Source organism: Triticum urartu, chromosome 6A (assembly GCF_056163025.1).
Source record: "Triticum urartu cultivar PI428250 chromosome 6A, HENAU_Tu73, whole genome shotgun sequence".
Lineage (NCBI taxonomy): Eukaryota > Viridiplantae > Streptophyta > Magnoliopsida > Poales > Poaceae > Triticum > Triticum urartu.
In genome coordinates, this window is record NC_141878.1 from 44,872,383 (window position 1) to 44,880,549 (window position 8,167).

Sequence of the window (8,167 nt, forward strand, 5' to 3'; positions counted from 1 at the left end):
CGGCCACCAACAATGCCGCTGTGCCGTTGCTGCTCACTTGCCGCCTATACAAGCACCTATGCCCACAACGGAGCCCTGTCTAGGTTCCGCTGTTTCTTCTCAACCATCGATGTATGCATGACTGGGCCAGACTGCATATAAAAGTTAGCGTATGTAACGACGCAACATATAGCAGTATAAACAGTTTTGTGCTAAATCAAGGTAGGGCGAATGCCCGACCTTGCCCTACCAGTCCTCCGCCAGTGCTTATATGTGCATATGCTTGTACCTGCTCAGAGGCGAGAATGCTGTCATGCTAAGTAGTAACGAATGAGCTCGTACCTGCTCAGAGGTGAGAATGTTGTCATGCTAAGTAGTAACGAGTGAACTACTCATCCTTTACTGTGCTTTGGGATATATTTATGTTCTACTTTTACTCGCTTCTACATTGCATTCACCTTTTTATTCAATGTTTGAGGTTCTATCAAGTCATTGTGTGATTTGCACACATTGTCCTGTCTAGGCAAGTACTCCCTCCGTTCCGAATTACTTGTCTTGGATTTATCTAGATACGGGTGTATCTAGACTCATTTTAGTGCTAGATACCTCCGTATCTAGACAAATCCAAGACAAATAATTCGGAACGGAGGGAGTAACTGATAGTAACAAATACATGACCATTTGGCTTCATATTTTCTCGTACTTATAGAGTTATTACAGCAATGCCATTTCATATTGCTTCTTATTTTGGATCATTGCGAGACCTGGACAACTAACAATCGACACAATATTTGAACAGTATGCCTTTGCTCAATTGTATACTGTTGTCTACAGTTTTGCTTGCATTTATTGTAGTTTTATGGGCGATTATTCTAGTTTAGCTTGTTTTGCAACATTTTCTCAACATGTCATTCGTTGTCCCCCAACACAGGATCAACATGACGTTACTAGAATCATCATAAAATTCATCACTAATAGCATTTTTTTACTAGCATAACATTTTTTATTTTGGACCAATGGAAGTATATTAACTAAAAATATGATGCACGATCCCTTCTGTAGTGCATAAATTTGAATGAATTTCAGTTGTCAGTAACTTGCTTGCTAGTACATTCTTAAAAGTACGCACATGAGCTAGAAACCAGACGTTTATGCCATCCTACTCCATGAGCCCCTCATATGGCCACTAATCTTTTAGCCTGTATGCAGTTCAGATGTAGCCAAAAACAGCTAATATTAGAAATTGAAGGCGTGCTACTACAATACAAATTACCTGTTGTTATCTATTCCGGATTTTGGTTTTATCTAATTATGCTGACATGGTTCAACCTTGGAGTTTTGACCCAATTTCCACAACGATGAAGCTAATTTTTACTGTTTCGAGTCAACACAAAAAAATCGGAGAACAACTCCAACGGCTTTTGTTGAATGCAAGTTTCTTTGACCAATGAAATTGCTTGCTGCGCAGGTATCTGGAGCTACATGCTAGCGGATGGGATGCAGAAATGGGCTGTTGCTAGCAGGTTCTTCCACCTTGTATGCTTGATGCGGAGAACTCTATGAAACTGTAGAAACCTATCACTTAATTTCCTAGCTCTCGCATATTAGCCAACTTCTGCTGCGGCTCATCAACTGGCATGAAGGTTGAAGGCACATTGACTTGCTTTGCCAATTAGTACTCACGCTCGTGGTTCACTTAATTTGGTGTAGGCGAGCGAGCTCACCTGTCAACTGATTTTGCTTGCTTTTTGATTATTTTCCGTGTCGTATCAGGCAGTCAGGTTTCGAGGTTGGATTTCCGTGATATCCATCCAGTTTGTGTGTGTTTGGTTGGATTTCTATCTGGTTCCGAGCTCAGTATTCTGGAGCTTACCTGGATCTCACCAGTCTGATAGATCCTGCTGCATAAATAGCTGGCAGTATAAACAGGGCGGGCGGGCTCCAGTGCCGTTTGCTTCGTCTGAAAAAAAAATACTGATAGAGGAATCCAAACAAAATTTTCTCTATCAGTAAGAAATAAAATGTCAGAAAATCTTGTAAACAAAATTTTGGATTTCCTATCTTGGAGGAAAGATGAATGGTCTGGCTGTTATTGGCAGCAGGACAGGGATTTGCTTCTGTATGTTGATGACAACCTCTTTTTTTCTTTCACAACCCTTTACATAGGTGGTGCGAAGAAGTAAGCATCGCACCGTTTGTAACCCCCGTTAGCCAGCTTGCGATAGATTACTATGGACCCGAACGTGTGCCCGTACTTTCTTGAATGTTGCAGTGTGTGGCCGTAGACCAATGAAGATGTCGAGTCCTTGCGTAACTTATTTGCAGGCACGTTCGGGCACGCTAACAAAAAGCACTAATATATTAGAAATATTCATCACACATTTGAGAATGATAACGTAGTGAAAATTTTGTTAGCGTAGTTAAAAAAATGTTGATACCTTTCAAAACAACATTTGTGACACTAAAATATGCTCAATCCCGAAAAAAAAGACATTAAAAATGTTCATCGGTTTTTAAAAAACTGTAGGAGTCATTAAAAATATATGGTCATTTAAACAATTGTTCATACAATGTAAAAAATGTCCGTGTAATTCAACAAAAATGTTTTATTTTTTGAAAGATGTATAAAAAATATTTCTGATGTATACAAAAAATGTACAATGTGCATGTGAAAACGTAGACATAATATATATATATATATATATGAAAAAATTAAACAATTATTTACAAATATATTAAACTTGTATAAAAAATGTTCCTAATGTATTAAAAAAATGCAATGTCTATGCAAAAAGTAGACATCAAAACATATATATGAATTAAATGTTAATTATGTATTTAAAAAACGTTAAAATTGTATAAAGAATGATCCTGATGTATACAAAAATGTACAATTGGCTATGCAAAAAAGTAGAGAAAATAAATATATATTTTTAAATAGTGTTAATCATGTATTACAAAATGACAAGCATGTATATAAAAATGTTCCTGGCATATACAATTTTTTTTCAATGTGTATGTAAAATGTTAGACATCAAAAAATATGTGTAAAAATGCTAATCATGTATTTTTTAAATGTTAAACGTGTGTATAAAAATATTTTTGAAGTATACAAAAAAAGTAGTATGTGTATGAGAAAACTCGACATAAAAAATATATATTCGAAAAAAGTGTTAATCATGAACGTGTACAAAAAACTGTTTCATGTATTTGACTAATGTTAAGCGTGTATAAATAATGTTGTTGTTCTATACAGAAAGAGAGAAAAAACAATGAAATAAAAAAAGAAACAAATAAAATGGAGAAATTGATGAAACTCAAAAAGAAACCAAGGAAAATAAGAAAGAGAAGATAAACCATTGAAAACCTAAGGAACAAAAAAAGAAAAGACAACCCAGTTAAAACTAATAAAAAAACAAAGAGAACCGATGAAAAACAAAGAAACCAAAAGAGGAAAAAAAGGGACCGGTTGAGCGATGACGGATGCATCCTCAACATGAAGAACACAAGAACCAAGCGGGCTAAAGAGCGACAACAACAAAACGAACGAAGAAACCAAGCGTGAACTAATCTATGGTTGGATGATTAGAGGGATAGTGGTATTCCCAGCCCACCAGAGTTCAAGTCTTAGTGCTCGCATTATGGAGGCTTTGTGGATCTCGGCCCTTGCTAGTTGGAGGGCTTCGTTTTTAAATATATTTTTAAGTTTTGTTAGGGTTTGTGTCTTGCTCAAGAAGGCGAGATGGCGGCGACTCAGTGAAGATGGAATAAAGGTCTTCCCGTCAAGCCCCCGTTCCGGTGATTCGTCTACCATCATCGATGAGCATGTGGAGGTGTGTCTCCAGTGGATTTGCTCGGATCTGTTCCTCGTTCGTCTTTATTCGTGTTTTTAGGTTGGATCCCTTTGATGTACACTCTTCATGTGTGACAGTTGCTGTTCTGGTGGGTTGGTTCTATGAGGCCTTAGCACGACGACTTCCCGACTGTGTATTACAAGAAGGTTTGTCTGGCTCTGGCGAGGGAGGGGCGATGACAGCGGCGCGCCTTCGGCTCGCTTCAGTGCTTGTAGTCGTCGCCAGGTGGTCTGCGGATCTGGATGTAATTTTTATTATTTCTAATTTTCATTGTACTACCATGATTAAAAATGAATAGATTGGAAATTTTTCTCGGAAAAAAAAAACTAGATAGCAGTCTAAATAAAGATGTAATGGCAGCCAGTGGCATAGCAACTCATGGCCAGTCACCTTGTTGGAAGCATGTGAATCATTACGTCAATCGCTCGCTGATCATTGGCGATTTGCCCGTGGAAATAAACACGATCGGTAAACAATAGGCGCTCATCTAGCAACATGGTTAACATAAATATGGTGTGCTCATCTCATGCACTTGAGTTTTTCGATCTCCTGATGATCATTAAAAACGAAGACACATATATGAGCTTCCTTACTTTTTGGTGAACTGTTTCAAAGGGCATGGTTATGTCCATGCTAATTTATGATACCTTGTGTGCTTTAAATCATAAAGCTAACATTGTACCATCACGCAAGTAATCCTTGGTTCTTCTTTTCATAACATATTGCCAAACCTGCCAGGTCATAAGCTTAAGGTTCATCAGTTTGTTGTGTACTCGAAGTGTTAGGAGCACAAGAGAATTACACCGAAAAATATTCCATAATAACCGAAAAGGTTCGGGGAGAAAACAAAAAATGTTACGATGAAAATCAAAAACATTTCGAAAAATTGAGAAAGTCCCTGAATGCCCTAGAAGACTCTGAAAGGTATTAGAACATTTTGAAACGTCCAAGAAGGCTGCCCACTTGGCTAAGTGGGGCAACAACTTGGGATAAGGGGCCTATTAGTGGGGCGCCCCCTCATTTGCTTTATGAGCAAGGCATTAGGTGCACATGAAAAGGAAGGGAGAGGGATCCTCCAGATACCTTCCCGATTGTGGTGCACTTGGGGAAGGAAGGTGGGGTCCTTCACCCTTGGTGCGACCAACCCTGGGGTTGCCTCCTCCCCAAGCCGCACCCCTCTCAACCCTCTATAAAAGAGGGGGAGGGTAACCCCCCCCCCTTCCCAATACACATGGGTTTGTTGGATGAGCCCTCCCTCCCTCTCTCTCTCAGAAAAATAAGGCCGCACCACCATACATCTAGTGCTCTGGTCTGGTAGGTTTTCATTCTGGAAGGCAAAACCCTGCTGGATTTGTGATCTCGTATGCGTGGATACCGATATGGGATCATCTCTTTGACTCTAGATTGGGAGGAGAAAAATTCTCACACTTGGGAGGTTTAATCCTAATTGCGGGAATCACTAGCAACTTCTTCAACAACCTCTAACCTCTGCTGCGCACGGTGGTAAAATTTGAATGAAATATGCCCTAGAGGCAATAATAAAGTTATTATTTATTTCCTCATATCATGATAAATTTTTATTATTCATGCTAGAATTGTATTAACCGGAAACATAATACATGTGTGAATACATAGACAAACATAGTGTCACTAGTATGCCTCTATTTGACTAGCTCGTTGATCAAAGATGGTTGAGTTTCCTAGCCATAGACATGAGTTGTCATTTGATTAACAGGATCACATCATTAGGAGAATGATGTGATTGACTTGACCCATTCCGTGAGCTTAGCACTTGATCGTTTTAGTTTACTGCTATTGCTTTCTTCATGACTTATACATGTTCCTATGACTATGAGATTATGCAACTCCCGATTACCGGAAGAACACTTTGTGTGCTACCAAACGTCACAACGTAACTGGGTGATTATAAAGATGCTCTACAGGTGTCTCCGATGGTACTTTTTGAGTTGGCATAGATCGAGATTAGGATTTGTCACTCCGATTGTCGGAGAGGTATCTCTGGGCCCTCTCGGTAATGCACATCACTATAAGCCTTGCAAGCAATACAACTAATGAGTTAGTTGCTGGATGATGCATTACGGAACGACTAAAGAGACTTGTCGGCAACGAGATTGAGCTAGGTATTGAGATACCGACGATCGAATCTCGGGCAAATAACATACCGATGACAAAGGACAACGTATATTGTTATGCGGTTTGACCGATAAAGATCTTCGTAGAATATGTAGGAACGAATATGAGCATCCAGGTTCCGCTATTGGTTATTGACCAAAGACGGGTCTCGGTCATGTCTACATAGTTCTCGAACCCGTAGGGTCCGCACGCTTAAAGTTCAGTGACGATCGGTATTATGAGTTTTTGTGTTTTGATGTACCGAAGGTAGTTCGGAGTCCCGGATATGATCACGGACATGACAAGGAGTCTCGAAATGGTCAAGACATAAAAATTGATATATTGGACGACTATGTTCGGACACCGGAAGTGTTTTGGGAGGTTTCGGGCACATACCGGAGTACCGGGGGGTTACCGGACCCCCCCCCCCCCCCCCGGGGAGTATATTGGGCCAAATGGGCCCTAGTGGGAGAAGATGAGGGGCGGCCAAGGGCAGCCACGCGCCTCCTCCCTCTCTAGTCCGAATTGGACAAGGAGGGGGGCGCCCCCCTTTTCTTCTCTTCATCTCTCCCTTCCTTCCCTTCTCCTACTCCTACTAGGAAAGGAGGAGTCCTACTCCCGGTGGGAGTAGGACTCCCCCCTTGGCGCGCCCTCCTCCTTGGCCGGTCGCCTCCTGATATGTCCATTTTGCATCATGCTTTTATATCGATATTTATCGCATTATGGACTGTTATTTCACTTTATATCACAATACTTATGGCTATTCTCTCTTATTTTACAAGGTTTACATAAGGAGGGAGAATGCCGGCAGCTGGAATTCTGGGCTGGAAAAGGAGCAAATATTAGAGACCTATTCTGCGCAACTCCAAAAGTCCTGAAACTCCACGGAACGTCTTAAAAGAAATAAAGAAAAATCCACGTCAAAGATGAAGGCCAGGGGGCCCACACCCTTCTCACGAGGGTGGGGGGCGCCCCCCCCCCCTAGGGCGCGCCCCCCTACCGCATGGGCCCCCTGGTGGCTCTCCGATGCCCATCTTCTCCTATATGAGGTCTTTCGATGAGAAAAAAATAAAAAGGAACTTTTCGGGACGAGACTCCGCCGCCACGAGGCGGAACCTTGGCGGATCCAATCTAGAGCTCCGGCAGAGCCGTTCTGCCAGGGATACTTCCCTCCCGAAGGGGGAAAGCATCACCATCGTCATCACCGATGCTCCTCTCATCGGGAGAGGGCAATCTCCATCAACATCTTCACCAGCACCATCTCATCTCCAAACCCTAGTTCATCTCTTGTATCCAATTCTTGTCTCAAAGTCTGGGATTGGTGCTAGTAGGTTGCTAGTAGTGTTGATTACTCCTTGTAGTTGATACTAGTTGGTTTATTTGGTGGAAGATCATATGTTCAGATCCTATATGCATATTATTACCCCTCTGATTATGAACATGAATATGCTTTGTGAGTAATTACGTTCGTTCCTGAGGACAAGGGAGAAGTCTTGCTATGAGTAGTCATGTGAATTTGGTATTCGTTTGATATTTTGATAAGATGTATGTTGTCTAGCCTCTAGTGGTGTTATGTGAACATCGACTACATAACACTTCACCATTATTTGGGCCTAGAGGAAGGCGTTGGGAAGTAATAAGTAGATGATGGGTTGCTAGAGTGACAGAAGCTTAACCCCTAGTTTATGCGTTGCTTCGTAAGGGGCTAATTTGGATCCATATGTTTCATGCTATGGTTAGGTTTACCTTAATACTTTTGTTGTAGTTGCGGATGCTTGCAATAGAGGTTAATCATAAGTGGGATGCTTGTTCAAGTAAGAACAGCACCCAAGCACCGGTCCACCCACATATCAAATTATCAAAGTATCGAACGCGAATCATATGAACGTGATGAAAACTAGCTTGACGATATTCCCATGTGTCCTCGGGAGCGTTTTTCCTATTATAAGAGTTTGTTCCGGCTTGTCCTTCGCTACAAAAGGATTGGACCACCTTGCTGCACTTTATTTACTTTTGTTACTTGTTGCTCGTTACAATTTATCCTATCACAAAACTATCTGTTACCACTTATTTTAGTACTTGCAGAGAATACCTTGCTGAAAACCGCTTATCATTTCCTTCTGCTCCTCGTTGGGTTCGACACTCTTACTTATCGAAAGGACTACGATAGATCCCCTATACTTGTGGGTCATCAAGACTCT